Source organism: Phyllobates terribilis, unplaced genomic scaffold (assembly GCF_046119375.1).
Source record: "Phyllobates terribilis strain yellow unplaced genomic scaffold, ASM4611937v1 Scaffold_7__3_contigs__length_470593459, whole genome shotgun sequence".
In the NCBI taxonomy this organism is placed as follows: Eukaryota; Metazoa; Chordata; class Amphibia; order Anura; family Dendrobatidae; genus Phyllobates; species Phyllobates terribilis.
In genome coordinates, this window is record NW_027362767.1 from 28751902 (window position 1) to 28770454 (window position 18553).

Below are 18553 nucleotides of genomic sequence, written 5' to 3' on the forward strand. Positions count from 1 at the left end.
GGACCTGTCCCTCTGAAAATCCTTTTCTTCAGCAATAATTATTTTACTCGGAAACACACCTACAATTGTGCTCCGATATATACCACTATTGGTTTCAGTATATATATTATTCTGCTGTATGAATTTTCTGGGACCATGGGGACCTCTGTTGTTGGTTGTCTTCTCCAGTGAATATTTTTCTTGGCCACCATCTATATACTGTCACTTGATATTGTAATTTATGTGTAATTTTAAATGTTGTAATAAAATTTGAATGTTTTATGCCTATAAAACAACTCTGTGTTTCTCAAATCTATTATAAATACAAAGGTGGTGTAGCTTGGTATAGATGGGCTACTACAATGAGAAGCAGACACTGCTACAGGCCCAAAAGCATTTACTGGGCTAGATGCAGTAAAAAAATTTTATTAAATACAAAGGTGGTGTAGCTTGGTACAGATGGGCTACTCCAATGAGTAACAGACACTGCTACTATGCCCAAAAGGTTTTACTTGGCTAGATGCAATAAAAAATTGTAATTAAATGCAAAGGTGGTGTAGCTTGGTACAGATGGGCTACTACAATGAGTATCAGACACTGCTACCGGCCCAAAAGTATTTACTGGGCTAGATGCAGTAAAAAATTATTAAATACAAAGGTGGTGTAGCTTGGTACAGATGGGCTACTACAATGAGTAACAGACACAGATACAGGCCCAAAAGGTTTTACTTGGCTTGATGCAGTAAAAAATTGTTATTAAATACAAAGTTGGCGTAGCTTGGTCCAGACGGGCTACTACAATGAGTAACAGACACTGCTTAGGCCCAAAACTATTTTCTGGGCTAGATGCAGTAAAAAATTGTTACTAAATGCAAAGGTGGTGTAGCCTGGTACAGATGGGCTACTACAATGAGTAACAGACACTGCTACAGCCCAAAAGGTTTTACTTGACTTGATGCAGTAAAAAATTGTTACTTAATACAAAGTTGGTGTAGCTTGGTACAGATGGGCTACTACAATGAATAACAGACACTGCTACAGGCGCAAAAGTATTTACTGGACTAGATGCAGTAAAAAATTGTTATTAAATGCAAAGATGGTGTAGCTTGGTTAAGATGGACTACTACAATTAGTAACAGACATTGCTACTATGCCCAAAAGGTTTTACTTGGCTAGATGCAGTAAAAAATTGTTATTAAGTACAAAGTTGGTGTAGCTTGGTACAGATGGGCTACTACAATGAGTAACAGACACTGCTACTATGCCCAAAAGGTTTTACTTGGCTAGATGAAGTAAAAAATTGTTATTAAATACAAAGCTGGTGTAGCTTGTTACAGATGGGCTACTACAATGAGTAACAGACACTGCTACAGGCCCAAAAGTATTTACTGGGCTAGATGCAGTAAAAAATTGTAATTAAATGCAAAGGTGGTGTAGCTTGGTTAAGATGGACTACTACAATTAGTAACAGACATTGCTACTATGCCCAAAAGGTTTTACTTGGCTAGATGCAGTAAAAAAATTGTAACTAAATACAAAGGAGGTGTAGCTTGGTACAGATGGGCTACTACAATGAGTAACAGACACTGCTACTATGCCCAACAGGTTTTATTTGGCTAGATACAATAAGAAATTGTTACTAAATACAAAGGTGGTGTAGCTTGGTACAGATGGGCTACTACAATGAGTAGCAGACTCTGCTACAGGCCAAAAAGTGTTTACTGGGCTAGATGCAGTAAAAAAAATTTATTAAATACAAAGGTGGTGTAACTTGGTACAGATGGGCTACTACAATGAGTAACAGACACTGCTACTATGCCCAACAGGTTATACTTGGCTAGATGCAATAAAAAATTGTTACTAAATACAAAGGTGGTGTAGCTTGGCACAGATGGGCTACTACAATGAGTAACAGACACTGCTAAAGGCCCAAAAGTATTTAGTGGGCTAGATGCAGTAAAAAATTGTTATTAAATACAAAGGTGGTGTAGCTTGGTACAGATGGGCTACTACAATGAGTAACAGACACTGCTCCTATACCCAAAAGGTTTTACTTGGCTAGATGCAGTAAAAAAATGTTAGTAAATACAAAGGTGGTGTAGCTTGGTACAGATGGGCTTCTACAATGAGTAAGAGACACTGCTACAGGTCCAAAAGGTTTTATTTCGCTAGATGCAGTAACAAATTGTTATTAAATACAAAGGAGGTGTAGCTTGGTACAGATGGGCTACTACAATGAGTAACAGACACTGCTACAGGTCCAAAAGAATTTAATGGGCTAGATGCAGTAAAAAATTGTTATTAAATACAAAGGTGGCACAGCTTGGTACAGATGGGCTACTACAATGAGTAACAGACACTGCTACAGTCCCAAAAGTATATACTGGGCTAGATGCAGTAAAAAATTGTTATTAAATACAAAGTTGGTGTAGCTTGGTACAGATGGGCTACTACAATGAGTAACAGACACTGCTAAAGGCCCGAAAGGTTTTACTTGGCTTGATGCAGTAAAAAATTGTTATTAAGTACAAAGTTGGTGTAGCTTGGTACAGATGGGCTACTACAATGAGTAACAGACACTGCTAAAGGCCCGAAAGGTTTTACATGGCTTGATGCATTAAAAAATTGTTATTAAGTACAATGTTGGTGTAGCTTGGTACAGATGGGCTACTACAATTAGTAACAGACATTGCTACTATGCCCAAAAGGTTTTACTTGGCTAGATGCAGTAAAAAATTGTAACTAAATATAAAGGTGGTATAGCTTGGTACAGATGGGCTACTACAATGAGTAACAGACACTGCTACTATGCCCAACAGGTTTTACTTGGCTAGATGCAATAAGAAATTGTTACTAAATACAAAGGTAGTGTAGCTTGGTACACATGGGCTACTACAATGAGAAGCAGACACTGCTACAGGCCCAAAAGCATTTACTGGGCTAGATGCAGTAAAAAATTGTTATTAAATACAAAGGTGGTGTAGTTTGGTACAGATGGGCTACTCCAATGTGTAACAGACACTGCTACTATGCCCAAAAGGTTTTACATGGCTAGATGCAGTAAAAAATTGTTATTAAATACAAAGTTGGCGTAGCTTGGTCCAGACGGGCTACTACAATGAGTAACAGACACTGCTTAGGCCCAAAACTATTTTCTGGGCTAGATGCAGTAAAAAATTGTTACTATATGCAAAGGTGGTGTAGCTTGGTACAGATGGTCTACTACAGTGAGTAACAGACACTGCTACAGGCCCAAAAGGTTTTACTTGACTTGATGCAGTAAAAAATTGTTACTTAATACAAAGTTGGTGTAGCTTGGTACAGATGGGCTACTACAATGAATAACAGACACTGCTACAGGCGCAAAAGTATTTACTGGGCTAGATGCAGTAAAAAATTGTTATTAAATGCAAAGATGGTGTAGCTTGGTTAAGATGGACTACTACAATTAGTAACAGACATTGCTACTATGCCCAAAAGGTTTTACTTGGCTAGATGCAGTAAAAAATTGTAACTAAATACAAAGGAGGTGTAGCTTGGTACAGATGGGCTACTACAGTGAGTAACAGACACTGCTACTATGCCCAAAAGGTTTTACTTGGCTAGATACAATAAGAAATTGTAACTAAATACAAAGGTGGTGTAGCCTGGTACAGATGGGCTACTACAATGAGTAGCAGACTCTGCTACAGGCCCAAAAGTGTTTACTGGGCTAGATGCAGTAAAAAATTGTTATTAAATACAAAGGTGGTGTAGCTTGGTATAGATGGGCTACTACAATGAGTAACAGACACTGCTTAGGCCCAAAACTATTTTCTGGGCTAGATGCAGTAAAAAATTGTTACTATATGCAAAGGTGGTGTAGCTTGGTACAGATGGTCTACTACAGTGAGTAACAGACACTGCTACAGGCCCAAAAGTATTTAATGGGCTAGATGCAGTAAAAAATTATTAAATACAAAGGTGGCATAGCTTGGTACATATGGGCTACTACAATGAGTAACAGACACTGCTAAAGGCCCTAAAGGTTTTACTTGGCTTGATGCAGTAAAAAATTGTTATTAAGTACAAAGTTGGTGTAGCTTGGTACAGCTGGGCTACTACAATGAGTAACAGACACTGCTACTATGCCCAAAAGGTTTTACTTGGCTAGATGAAGTAAAAAATTGTTATTAAATGCAAAGCTGGTGTAGCTTGTTACAGATGGGCTACTACAATGAGTAACAGACACTGATACAGGCCCAAAAGTATTTACTGGGCTAGATGCAGTAAAAAATTGTTATTAAATGCAAAGATGGTGTAGCTTGGTTAAGATGGACTATTACAATTAGTAACAGACATTGCTACTATGCCCAAAAGGTTTTACTTGGCTAGATGCAGTAAAAAATTGTAACTAAATACAAAGGTGGTGTAGCTTGGTACAGATGGGCTACTACAATGAGTAACAGACACTGCTACTATGCCCAACAGGTTTTACTTGGCTAGATGCAATAAGAAATTGTTACTAAATACAAAGGTGGTGTAGCTTGGTACAGATGGGCTACTACAATGAGTAACAGACACTGCTACTATGCCCAACAGGTTTTATTTGGCTAGATACAATAAGAAATTGTTACTAAATACAAAGGTGGTGTAGCTTGGTACAGATGGGCTACTACAATGAGTAGCAGACTCTGCTACAGGCCAAAAAGTGTTTACTGGGCTAGATGCAGTAAAAAAAATTTATTAAATACAAAGGTGGTGTAACTTGGTACAGATGGGCTACTACAATGAGTAACAGACACTGCTACTATGCCCAACAGGTTATACTTGGCTAGATGCAATAAAAAATTGTTACTAAATACAAAGGTGGTGTAGCTTGGCACAGATGGGCTACTACAATGAGTAACAGACACTGCTAAAGGCCCAAAAGTATTTAGTGGGCTAGATGCAGTAAAAAATTGTTATTAAATACAAAGGTGGTGTAGCTTGGTACAGATGGGCTACTACAATGAGTAACAGACACTGCTCCTATACCCAAAAGGTTTTACTTGGCTAGATGCAGTAAAAAAATGTTAGTAAATACAAAGGTGGTGTAGCTTGGTACAGATGGGCTTCTACAATGAGTAAGAGACACTGCTACAGGTCCAAAAGGTTTTATTTCGCTAGATGCAGTAACAAATTGTTATTAAATACAAAGGAGGTGTAGCTTGGTACAGATGGGCTACTACAATGAGTAACAGACACTGCTACAGGTCCAAAAGAATTTAATGGGCTAGATGCAGTAAAAAATTGTTATTAAATACAAAGGTGGCACAGCTTGGTACAGATGGGCTACTACAATGAGTAACAGACACTGCTACAGTCCCAAAAGTATATACTGGGCTAGATGCAGTAAAAAATTGTTATTAAATACAAAGTTGGTGTAGCTTGGTACAGATGGGCTACTACAATGAGTAACAGACACTGCTAAAGGCCCGAAAGGTTTTACTTGGCTTGATGCAGTAAAAAATTGTTATTAAGTACAAAGTTGGTGTAGCTTGGTACAGATGGGCTACTACAATGAGTAACAGACACTGCTAAAGGCCCGAAAGGTTTTACATGGCTTGATGCATTAAAAAATTGTTATTAAGTACAATGTTGGTGTAGCTTGGTACAGATGGGCTACTACAATTAGTAACAGACATTGCTACTATGCCCAAAAGGTTTTACTTGGCTAGATGCAGTAAAAAATTGTAACTAAATATAAAGGTGGTATAGCTTGGTACAGATGGGCTACTACAATGAGTAACAGACACTGCTACTATGCCCAACAGGTTTTACTTGGCTAGATGCAATAAGAAATTGTTACTAAATACAAAGGTAGTGTAGCTTGGTACACATGGGCTACTACAATGAGAAGCAGACACTGCTACAGGCCCAAAAGCATTTACTGGGCTAGATGCAGTAAAAAATTGTTATTAAATACAAAGGTGGTGTAGTTTGGTACAGATGGGCTACTCCAATGTGTAACAGACACTGCTACTATGCCCAAAAGGTTTTACATGGCTAGATGCAGTAAAAAATTGTTATTAAATACAAAGTTGGCGTAGCTTGGTCCAGACGGGCTACTACAATGAGTAACAGACACTGCTTAGGCCCAAAACTATTTTCTGGGCTAGATGCAGTAAAAAATTGTTACTATATGCAAAGGTGGTGTAGCTTGGTACAGATGGTCTACTACAGTGAGTAACAGACACTGCTACAGGCCCAAAAGGTTTTACTTGACTTGATGCAGTAAAAAATTGTTACTTAATACAAAGTTGGTGTAGCTTGGTACAGATGGGCTACTACAATGAATAACAGACACTGCTACAGGCGCAAAAGTATTTACTGGGCTAGATGCAGTAAAAAATTGTTATTAAATGCAAAGATGGTGTAGCTTGGTTAAGATGGACTACTACAATTAGTAACAGACATTGCTACTATGCCCAAAAGGTTTTACTTGGCTAGATGCAGTAAAAAATTGTAACTAAATACAAAGGAGGTGTAGCTTGGTACAGATGGGCTACTACAGTGAGTAACAGACACTGCTACTATGCCCAAAAGGTTTTACTTGGCTAGATACAATAAGAAATTGTAACTAAATACAAAGGTGGTGTAGCCTGGTACAGATGGGCTACTACAATGAGTAGCAGACTCTGCTACAGGCCCAAAAGTGTTTACTGGGCTAGATGCAGTAAAAAATTGTTATTAAATACAAAGGTGGTGTAGCTTGGTATAGATGGGCTACTACAATGAGTAACAGACACTGCTTAGGCCCAAAACTATTTTCTGGGCTAGATGCAGTAAAAAATTGTTACTATATGCAAAGGTGGTGTAGCTTGGTACAGATGGTCTACTACAGTGAGTAACAGACACTGCTACAGGCCCAAAAGGTTTTACTTGACTTGATGCAGTAAAAAATTGTTACTTAATACAAAGTTGGTGTAGCTTGGTACAGATGGGCTACTACAATGAATAACAGACACTGCTACAGGCGCAAAAGTATTTACTGGGCTAGATGCAGTAAAAAATTGTTATTAAATGCAAAGATGGTGTAGCTTGGTTAAGATGGACTACTACAATTAGTAACAGACATTGCTACTATGCCCAAAAGGTTTTACTTGGCTAGATGCAGTAAAAAATTGTAACTAAATACAAAGGAGGTGTAGCTTGGTACAGATGGGCTACTACAGTGAGTAACAGACACTGCTACTATGCCCAAAAGGTTTTACTTGGCTAGATACAATAAGAAATTGTAACTAAATACAAAGGTGGTGTAGCCTGGTACAGATGGGCTACTACAATGAGTAGCAGACTCTGCTACAGGCCCAAAAGTGTTTACTGGGCTAGATGCAGTAAAAAATTGTTATTAAATACAAAGGTGGTGTAGCTTGGTATAGATGGGCTACTACAATGAGTAACAGACACTGCTACTATGCCCAACAGGTTATACTTGGCTAGATGCAATAAAAAATTGTTACTAAATACAAAGGTGGTGTAGCTTGGTACAGATGGGCTACTACAATGAGTAACAGACACTGCTACAGGCCCAAAAGTATTTAGTGGGCTAGATGCAGTAAAAAAATGTTATTAAATACAAAGGTGGTGTAGCTTGGTACAGATGGGCTACTACAATGAGTAACAGACACTGCTCCTATACCCAAAAGGTTTTACTTGGCTAGATGCAGTAAAAAATTGTTATTAAATACAAAGGTGGAGTAGCTTGGTACAGATGGGCTTCTACAATGAGTAACAGACACTGCTACAGGTCCAAAAGGTTTTATTTGGCTAGATGCAGTAACAAATTGTTATTAAATACAAAGGTGGTGTAGCTTGGTACAGATGGGCTACTACAATGAGTAACAGACACTGCTACAGGCCCAAAAGTATTTAATGGGCTAGATGCAGTAAAAAATTATTAAATACAAAGGTGGCATAGCTTGGTACATATGGGCTACTACAATGAGTAACAGACACTGCTAAAGGCCCTAAAGGTTTTACTTGGCTTGATGCAGTAAAAAATTGTTATTAAGTACAAAGTTGGTGTAGCTTGGTACAGCTGGGCTACTACAATGAGTAACAGACACTGCTACTATGCCCAAAAGGTTTTACTTGGCTAGATGAAGTAAAAAATTGTTATTAAATGCAAAGCTGGTGTAGCTTGTTACAGATGGGCTACTACAATGAGTAACAGACACTGATACAGGCCCAAAAGTATTTACTGGGCTAGATGCAGTAAAAAATTGTTATTAAATGCAAAGATGGTGTAGCTTGGTTAAGATGGACTATTACAATTAGTAACAGACATTGCTACTATGCCCAAAAGGTTTTACTTGGCTAGATGCAGTAAAAAATTGTAACTAAATACAAAGGTGGTGTAGCTTGGTACAGATGGGCTACTACAATGAGTAACAGACACTGCTACTATGCCCAACAGGTTTTACTTGGCTAGATGCAATAAGAAATTGTTACTAAATACAAAGGTGGTGTAGCTTGGTACAGATGGGCTACTACAATGAGTAACAGACACTGCTCCAATACCCAAAAGGTTTTACTTGGCTAGATGCAGTAAGAAATTGTTATTAAATACAAAGGTGGTGTAACTTGGTACAGATGGGCTTCTACAATGAGTATCAGACACTGCTACAGGTCCAAAAGGTTTTATTTGGCTAGATGCAGTAACAAATTGTTTTTAAATACAAAGGTGGTGTAGCTTGGTACAGATGGGCTACAACAATGAGTAACAGACACTGCTACAGGCCCAAAAGTATTTAATGGGCTAGATGCAGTAAAAAATTGTTATTAAATACAAAGGTGGCACAGCTTGGTACAGATGGGCTACTACAATGAGTAACAGAAACTGCTACAGGCCCAAAAGTATATACTGGGCTAGATTCAGTAAAAAATTGTTATTAAATACAAAGTTGGAGTAGCTTGGTACAGATGGGCTACTACAATGAGTAACAGACACTGCTAAAGGCCCGAAAGGTTTTACTTGGCTCGATGCAGTAAAAAATTGTTATTAAGTACAAAGTTGGTGTAGCTTGGTACAGATGGGCTACTACAATGAGTAACAGACACTGCTACTATGCCCAAAAGGTTTTACTTGGCTAGATGAAGTAAAAAATTGTTATTAAATACAAAGCTGGTGTAGCTTGTTACAGATGGGCTACTACAATGAGTAACAGACACTGCTACAGGCCCAAAAGTATTTACTGGGCTAGATGCAGTAAAAATTTGTTATTAAATGCAAAGATGGTGTAGCTTGGTTAAGATGGACTACTACAATTAGTAACAGACATTGCTACTATGCCCAAAAGTTTTTACTTGGATAGATGCAGTAAAAAATTGTAACTAAATACAAAGGTGGTGTAGCTTGGTACAGATGGGCTACTACAATGAGTAACAGACACTGCTACTATGCCCAACAGGTTTCACTTGGCTAGATGCAATAAGAAATTGTTACTAAATACAAAGGTGGTGTAGCTTGGTACAGATGGGCTACTACAATGAGTATCAGACACTGCTACCGGCCCAAAAGTATTTACTGGGCTAGATGCAGTAAAAAATTGTTATTAAATACAAAGGTGGTGTAGTTTGGTACAGATGGGCTACTCCAATGAGTAACAGACACTGCTACTATGCCCAAAAGGTTTTACATGGCTAGATGCAGTAAAAAATTGTTATTAAATACAAAGGTGGTGTAGCTTGGTACAGATGGGCTACTACAATGAGTAACAGACACTACTACAGGCCCAAAAGTATATACTGGGCTAGATGCAGTAAAAAATTATTAAATACAAAGGTGGTCTAGGATGGTACAGATGGGATACTACAATGAGTAACAGACACAGATACAAGCCCAAAAGGTTTTACTTGGCTTGATGCAGTAAAAAATTGTTATTAAATACAAAGTTGTCGTAGCTTGGTCCAGACGTGCTACTACAATGAGTAACAGACACTGCTTAGGCCCAAAACTATTTTCTGGGCTAGATGCAGTAAAAAAATGTTACTAAATGCAAAGGTGGTGTAGCTTGGTACAGATGGGCTACTACAATGAGTAACAGACACTGCTACAGGCCCAAAAGGTTTTACTTGACTTGATGCAGTTAAAAATTGTTACTTAATACAAAGTTGGTGTAGCTTGGTACAGATGGGCTACTACAATGAATAACAGACACTGCTACAGGTGCAAAAGTATTTACTGGACTAGATGCAGTAAAAAATTGTTATTAAATGCAAAGATGGTGTAGCTTGGTTAAGATGGACTTCAACAATTATTAACAGACATTGCTACTATGCCCAAAAGGTTTTACTTGGCTAGATGCAGTAAAAAATTGTAACTAAATACAAAGGAGGTGTAGCTTGGTACAGATGGGCTACTACAATGAGTAACAGACACTGCTACTACGCCCAACAGGTTTTACTTGGCTAGATGCAATGAGAAATTGTTACTAAATACAAAGGTGGTGTAGCTTGGTACAGATGGGCTACTACAATGAGTAACAGACACTGCTCCAATACCCAAAAGGTTTTACTTGGCTAGATGAAGTAAGAAATTGTTATTAAATACAAAGATGGTGTAGCTTGGTACAAATGGGCTTCTACAATGAGTAACAGACACTGCTACAGGTCCAAAAGGTTTTATTTGGCTAGATGCAGTAACAAATTGTTTTTAAATACAAAGGTGGTGTAGCTTGGTACAGATGGGCTACAACAATGAGTAACAGACACTGCTACAGGCCCAAAAGTATTTAATGGGCTAGATGCAGTAAAAAATTGTTATTAAATACAAAGGTGGCACAGCTTGGTACAGATGGGCTACTACAATGAGTAACAGAAACTGCTGCAGGCCCAAAAGTATATACTGGGCTAGATTCAGTAAAAAATTGTTATTAAATACAAAGTTGGTGTAGCTTGGTACAGATGGGCTACTACAATGAGTAACAGACACTGCTAAAGGCCCGAAAGGTTTTACTTGGCTTGATGCAGTAAAAAATTGTTATTAAGTACAAAGTTGGTGTAGCTTGGTACAGTTGGGCTACTACAATGAGTAACAGACACTGCTACTATGCCCAAAAGGTTTTACTTGGCTAGATGAAGTAAAAAATTGTTATTAAATACAAAGCTGGTGTAGCTTGTTACAGATGGGCTACTACAATGAGTAACAGACACTGCTACAGGCCCAAAAGTATTTACTGGGCTAGATGCAGTAAAAATTTGTTATTAAATGCAAAGATGGTGTGGCTTGGTTAAGATGGACTACTACAATTAGTAACAGACATTGCTACTATGCCCAAAAGGTTTTACTTGGATAGATGCAGTAAAAAATTGTAACTAAATACAAAGGTGGTGTAGCTTGGTACAGATGGGCTACTACAATGAGTAACAGACACTGCTACTATGCCCAACAGGTTTTACTTGGCTAGATGCAATAAGAAATTGTTACTAAATACAAAGGTGGTGTAGCTTGGTACAGATGGGCTACTACAATGAGTATCAGACACTGCTACCGGCCCAAAAGTATTTACTGGGCTAAATGCAGTAAAAAATTGTTATTAAATACAAAGGTGGTGTAGTTTGGTACAGATGGGCTACTCCAATGAGTAACAGACACTGCTACTATGCCCAAAAGGTTTTACATGGCTAGATGCAGTAAAAAATTGTTATTAAATACAAAGGTGGTGTAGCTTGGTACAGATGGGCTACTACAATGAGTAACAGACACTGCTAGAGGCCCAAAAGTATTTACTGGGCTAGATGCAGTAAAAAATTGTTATTAAATACAAAGGTGGTGTAGTTTGGTACAGATGGGCTACTACAATAAGTAACAGACACTGCTACTATGCCCAAAAGGTTTTACATGGCTAGATGCAGTAAAAAATTGTTATTAAATACAAAGGTGGTGTAGCTTGGTACAGATGGGCTACTACAATGAGTAACAGACACTGCTACAGGCCCAAAAGTATATACTGGGCTAGATGCAGTTAAAAAATTATTAAATACAAAGGTGGTCTAGGATGGTACAGATGGGATACTACAATGAGTAACAGACACAGATACAAGCCCAAAAGGTTTTACTTGGCTTGATGCAGTAAAAAATTGTTATTAAATACAAAGTTGTCGTAGCTTGGTCCAGACGTGCTACTACAATGAGTAACAGACACTGCTTAGGCCCAAAACTATTTTCTGGGCTAGATGCAGTAAAAAAATGTTACTAAATGCAAAGGTGGTGTAGCTTGGTACAGATGGGCTACTACAATGAGTAACAGACACTGCTACAGGCCCAAAAGGTTTTACTTGACTTGATGCAGTTAAAAATTGTTACTTAATACAAAGTTGGTGTAGCTTGGTACAGATGGGCTACTACAATGAATAACAGACACTGCTACAGGTGCAAAAGTATTTACTGGACTAGATGCAGTAAAAAATTGTTATTAAATGCAAAGATGGTGTAGCTTGGTTAAGATGGACTTCTACAATTATTAACAGACATTGCTACTATGCCCAAAAGGTTTTACTTGGCTAGATGCAGTAAAAAATTGTAACTAAATACAAAGGAGGTGTAGCTTGGTACAGATGGGCTACTACAATGAGTAACAGACACTGCTACTACGCCCAACAGGTTTTACTTGGCTAGATGCAATAAGACATTGTTACTAAATACAAAGGTGGTGTAGCATGGTACAGATGGGCTACTACAATGAGTAGCAGACTCTGCTACAGGCCCAAAAGTGTTTACTGGGCTAGATGCAGTAAAAAATTGTTATTAAATACAAAGGTGGTGTAGCTTGGTACAGATGGGCTACTACAATGAGTAACAGACACTGCTACTATGCCCAACAGGTTATACTTGGCTAGATGTAATAAAAAATTGTTACTAAATACAAAGGTGGTGTAGCTTGGTACAGATGGGCTACTACAATGAGTAACAGACACTGCTACAGGCCCAAAAGTATTTAGTGGGCTAGATGCAGTAAAAATTGTTATTAAATACAAAGGTGGTGTAGCTTGGTACAGATGGGCTACTACAATGAGTAACAGACACTGCTCCTATACCCAAAAGGTTTTACTTGGCTAGATGCAGTAAAAAATTGTTATTAAATACAAAGGTGGTGTAGCTTGGTACAGATGGGCTTCTACAATGAGTAACAGACACTGCTACAGGTCCAAAAGTATTTACTGGGCTAGATGCAGTAAAAAATTGTTATTAAATACAAAGGTGGTATAGCTTGGTACAGATGGGCTACTCCAATGAGAAACAGACACTGCTACAGGCCCAAAAGTATATACTGGGCTTGATGCAGTAAAAAATTGTTATTAAATACAATGGTGGTGTAGCTTGGTACAGATGGTCTACTACAATGAGTAACAGGCACTGCTACAGGCCGAAAAGGTTTTTCTTGGCTTGATGCAGTAAAAAATTGTTATTAAATACAAAGTTGGTGTAGCTTGGTAAAGATGGACTGCAAAAATTAGTGACAGACACTGCTACAGGCCCAAAAGTATTTACTGGGCTAGATGCAGTAAAAAATTGTAATTAAATGCAAAAGTCGTGTAGCTTGGTACAGATGGGCTAGTACAATGAGTAACAGATACTGCTACAGGCCAAAAAGTATTTACTGGGCTAGATGCAGTAAAAAATTATTAAATACAAAGGTGGTGTAGCTTGGTACAGATGGGCTACTCCAATGAGTAATAGACACTGCTACAGGCCCAAAAGTATTTACTGGGCTAAATGCAGTAAAAAAATGTTATTAAATACAAAGGTGGTGTAGCTTGGTACAGATGGGCTACTCCAATGAGTAACAGACACTGCTACAGGCCTAAAAGTATTTACTGGGATAGATGCAGTAAAAATTTGTTATTAAATACAAAGGTGGTTTAGCTTGGTAAAGATGGGATACTACAATGAGTAACAGACACTGCTACAGGCCCAAAAGTATTTACTGGGCTAAATGCAGTAACAAATAGTTATTAAATACCAAGGTGGTATAGCTTGGCACAGATGGGCTACTCTAATGATTAACAGACACTGCTACTATGCCCAAAAGTATTTACTGTTCTAGATGCAGTTAAAAATTGTTATTAAATACAAAGGTGGTGTAGCTTGGTACAGATGGGCTACTACAATGAGTAAAAGACACTGCTACAGGCCCAAAAGGTCTTTCTTGGCTAGATGCAGTAAAAAATTGTTATTAAATACAAAGGTGGTGTAGCTTGGTACAGATGGGCTACTACAATGAGTAACAGACACTGCTACTATGCCCAAAAGTATTTACTGGGCTAGATGCAGTAAAAAAAATTTAATAAATACAAAGGTGGTGTAGCTTGGTACAGATGGGCTACTCCAATGAGTAACAGACACTGCTACTATGCCCAAAAGTATTTACTGGGCTAGATGCAGTAAAAAATTGTTATTAAATACAAAGGTGGTGTAGCTTTTTACAGATGGGCTACTACAATGAGTAACAGGCACTGCTACTATGCCCAAAAGGTTTTACTGGGCTAGATGCAGTAAAAAAAATGTTATTAAATACAAAGGTGGTGTAGCTTTTTACAGATGGGCTACTACAATGAGTAACAGGCACTGCTACTATGCCCAAAAGGTTTTACTTGGCTAGGTGCAGTTAAAAATTGGTATTAGATACACAGGTGGTGTAGCTTGCAACACAGGCTACTCCACTGACTAACACACACTGCTAGAGGCCCAAAAGGATTTGCTTAGCTAGATTTAGCCAAATGCTGTGAAAAACACTTGCACAGCACTGGCAGAGACCTGCCTGGCAAAAACTGCTAGGAACTGCTGTAACCTAGCCCTCAAAAGGGCTGCAATTACAACTAGTCCCCACTCCCTAAACCTGTCTACTTAAGATCAAATTCGCTTGCAATTCACACAGTTACAAAGTATAGCGCCCACAGCAGTACGGGTGCCGTCTAACACTCAGCTGCAGCAGTGAGAAAATGGTGGCGACGGGGAAAATGGCTGGGTCTTATAGGGCAAGGACATGTGACATACACAGCCAATGACACTTGCCCTTACTTGTGTGAAAAAAAAGCACTTCGCTGCGTGTGTGCGCTGCTGATAGGCTGACAGACTGCACCGCTCCACTGTAAATGCGGGAAAGAAAAAAAAATGGAGATCGGCGTTATTTCTGCAGAAATCCATCCCCTGCCCCTCCCACCGCCCACTCTACACTGAAACTGTCTATTAACATTGATTAACAGTATTACTGTGAAAAAATCCAGTTACGATTTTGGTGCACGAACAGTTATCGAACATAACCTCGAACAGCCGGATTTTTTGCAAATCTTTCGGGCTAGTCGAACGGCTCGAACACCACCCAAAACAGCTCGAATTTGAGATTGGCGAACAGTTCGAGTCGAACACCGCTCATCTCTACTGATAACTCTCTTAGTCTCCGAAATTCCTGGATAACCTGCCAATCGAAACTCATGACACTCCACAAACAAATCTCTCCTAAAGGCTCTTGGCACGAACAACCTCCCATGGGGAGTGTTAGATGGTGCATCATCTTGAGCTTTCAGTATCTCATTCTCCAAAACGGAGTCCAATGTAGCCACCACAAATCCTTTCTGTAGAATGCTCTCCTCCTGCTCGGCACCGACCGTAGGAGAGAAGCTGCAAGATAAAGCATTGGCTTTAACATTCTTAGTACCAGGGATATAGGTAACAGAAAAATGAAACCGAGAAAAAAAAAGTGCCCACCTAACTTGACGGGCATTTAAGCGCTTGGCAGCATCCACATAGATCAAATTCTTATGATCTGTGAAAACCTGAATAGGAAATCTAGCGCCTTCCAAAAAATGACGGCAATGTTCAAACGCGAGTTTAATAGCCAGCAACTCCCGATTTCCAACATCATAATTCAGTTCGGTTTCCGAAAATTTTTTCGAAAAGAAGGCACAAGGATGTACTCCACCCTTGTTCTCCTGAGACAAAACTGCTCCGACCCCCACTGATGAATCATCGACCTCGACCAAAAAAGGCTTGGTCTCATCAGGCTGCATAAGGATAGGGGCAGAACTGAACCTCTCTTTGAGATACTCAAACGCTTCAATGGCCTCAGTAGTCCACTGGGCCGTATTCGCACCTTTCCTGGTGAGATCGGTTAGAGGTTTAACAATCACAGAAAAATTCTTAATGAATTTCCTGTAATAATTGGCAAAACCCAAAAATCTCTGTATAGATTTCAAACCAATAGGCCTAGGCCATTCCTGCACAGCCTGAACCTTCACAGGGTCCATCTCAAAGCCCTCGCTGGAAACAATGTAGCCCAAAAAACTAATTTTCTGCACAGCGAACTCACATTTCTCCAGATTAGCAAAGAGTGAATTATCACTCAATAACTGCAAAACTTCATGTACACTCTGCCAATGGGACTCTAGATCTGGTGAATAAATCAAAATGTCATCCAAATACACAACCACATTCTTACCAATCAGAGGTCTCAGGATGTCATTAATAAGGTTCTGAAAAAATGCAGGTGCATTGGTAAGACCAAAAGGCATCACCAGATTCTCAAAATGACCTACCGGAGTGTTAAAAGCGGTTTTCCATTCATCACCCTCCTTCACTGGTAACAAATTGTATGCCCCCCGGAGATCAATCTTAGAGAACCACTTGGCCCCCACTAACTGGTTAAACAAGTCAGGAATTAATGGCAATGGGTAGGAATTGCGTACGGTAATCTTAATAATTTCACGAAAATCCAGACATGGACATAAACCGCCGTTCTTTTATTTAACAAAGAAAAATCCAACTGCCACAGGCGACTTAGAAGGTCTAATGTGACCAGCAGCCAGGCTAGTCTGTATGTACTCCTCCAAGGCCTTTCTTTCAGGGATAGTCAGATTAAACAAGCGACTCTTGGGAAGAATAGCTCCCGGAACAAACTCAGTGGCACAATCATAATCCCTATGAGGAGGTAAAACTTGCGACTCCTCCTCCGAAAAAACACTCCAAAAATCTTGAATAGGTACCGGTAATTCCCCTTTTTCCACAGCCGCAAGGCGACCATTACAACATTTATCATAGCACTTCGGACTCCAAGACTTAATCACATTAGTAGACCAGTCCAGTAAAGAATTGTGCAGTTTTAACCAAGGTAATCCTAGAATGACCGGAGAGGGTAAATTATCTAAAACAACCAAGTCCAAAATTTCTTGGTGAACTCCATTGATAGTGAGGGGAAATGCAGCAACCTTGTGAGTAATACATTTCAAGGGAGTGTTATCAATTGCAATCACAGAAATAGGTGATGACAAGCTGTCAATGCTATTCAGCTTGTTGGATTTTACATAACTTGGAACTTAATAGCTGTGCATTAGGGAGGAGAAAAAAAAAAACATCAAGTTCACTATGCTTAGCAGCAAACATTCCACAATGTGTTCAGTTTAAACATGCTCTTCAGTAATAAGCAAAAGATGGCTTTGACATGAATATCCGTATTAGTGGGCTAGTCAGTTTGTGCACCACTATTACTTATTTGGAAATGCTGACATTAACATGCCACACAAATGGCTCAGTTTATGCAAGCTCCATTTAAAAGAACTTTATAGTATAAAAAGGTCTTCAAATCTGCCACGTGCAGTTTAGGGGTGTATGCCAGTTGCTAAAGCAATAGCTCAATTTCATAATTCAATAATTTTTTTTTTTTAGTTTGGGCTAGAAAACCCTGATGACAGGTTCTCTTTTAAAGGTATTCTATGGAACACAAGTCTGTTCAAAGTTAGACAAACTGTATAAAGTAAGTCACCCTTTATCAATCACATTAAGTGTTGAACCACAATCCACAAATACCTGAAATTCAATCAAATCTCCCTGCAAAGTAGTACTCCCAGAAAGAAATACTCCTGCAGAGCGTAAACAAGCTATACGGGCGTAACTGACCTTTTTTTTTTCTTTACTTAAATGACTCTCACAATGCTTAATCAAATGGTCAGCTTTGCCACAATAAAGACACAATCCCTTGGCGAACCTCCGGTCTCTTTCCTGAGAGCGGAGTGACATCGCCCCAACCTCCATCGGTTCTCCGCTGTCTGAGCAGATTATCTGGGGACTAGGAACTGACATTACAGGAGTCTTTACCTCATTCTGCCTGAACCTCAGCCTCCTGTCCACACGAACAGCTAATTGCATGGCATCCTGCAGAGTCTCAGGTACAGGGAATGCAATAAGCAGATCCTTAACTCTTTCACTCAGACCAGCAAGAAATAAACATTTCAGCGCAAGATCATTCTATTTAACTTCTGAGGCCCATCTCCTGAAGTGTGTGCAATCATTTTCAACATCATCTGACCCCTGATTCAAACGCCTGAGTTCTGCCTCAGCAGATGAGATTCGATCAGGATTGTCATATAATAGCCCCATAGCAGAAAAAAAATCTTCAACAGACCTTTAACACGGATCATTAGGTTGGAGAGAAAAGGCCCACCCCTGTAGTTCATTGCGTAAAAGTGACATAATAAAACCAATGCGCTGTGATTCATTCCCAGAGGACCTTGGTCTCAAATGAAAATATAGCAAACAAGCATTTTTAAAGGAAAA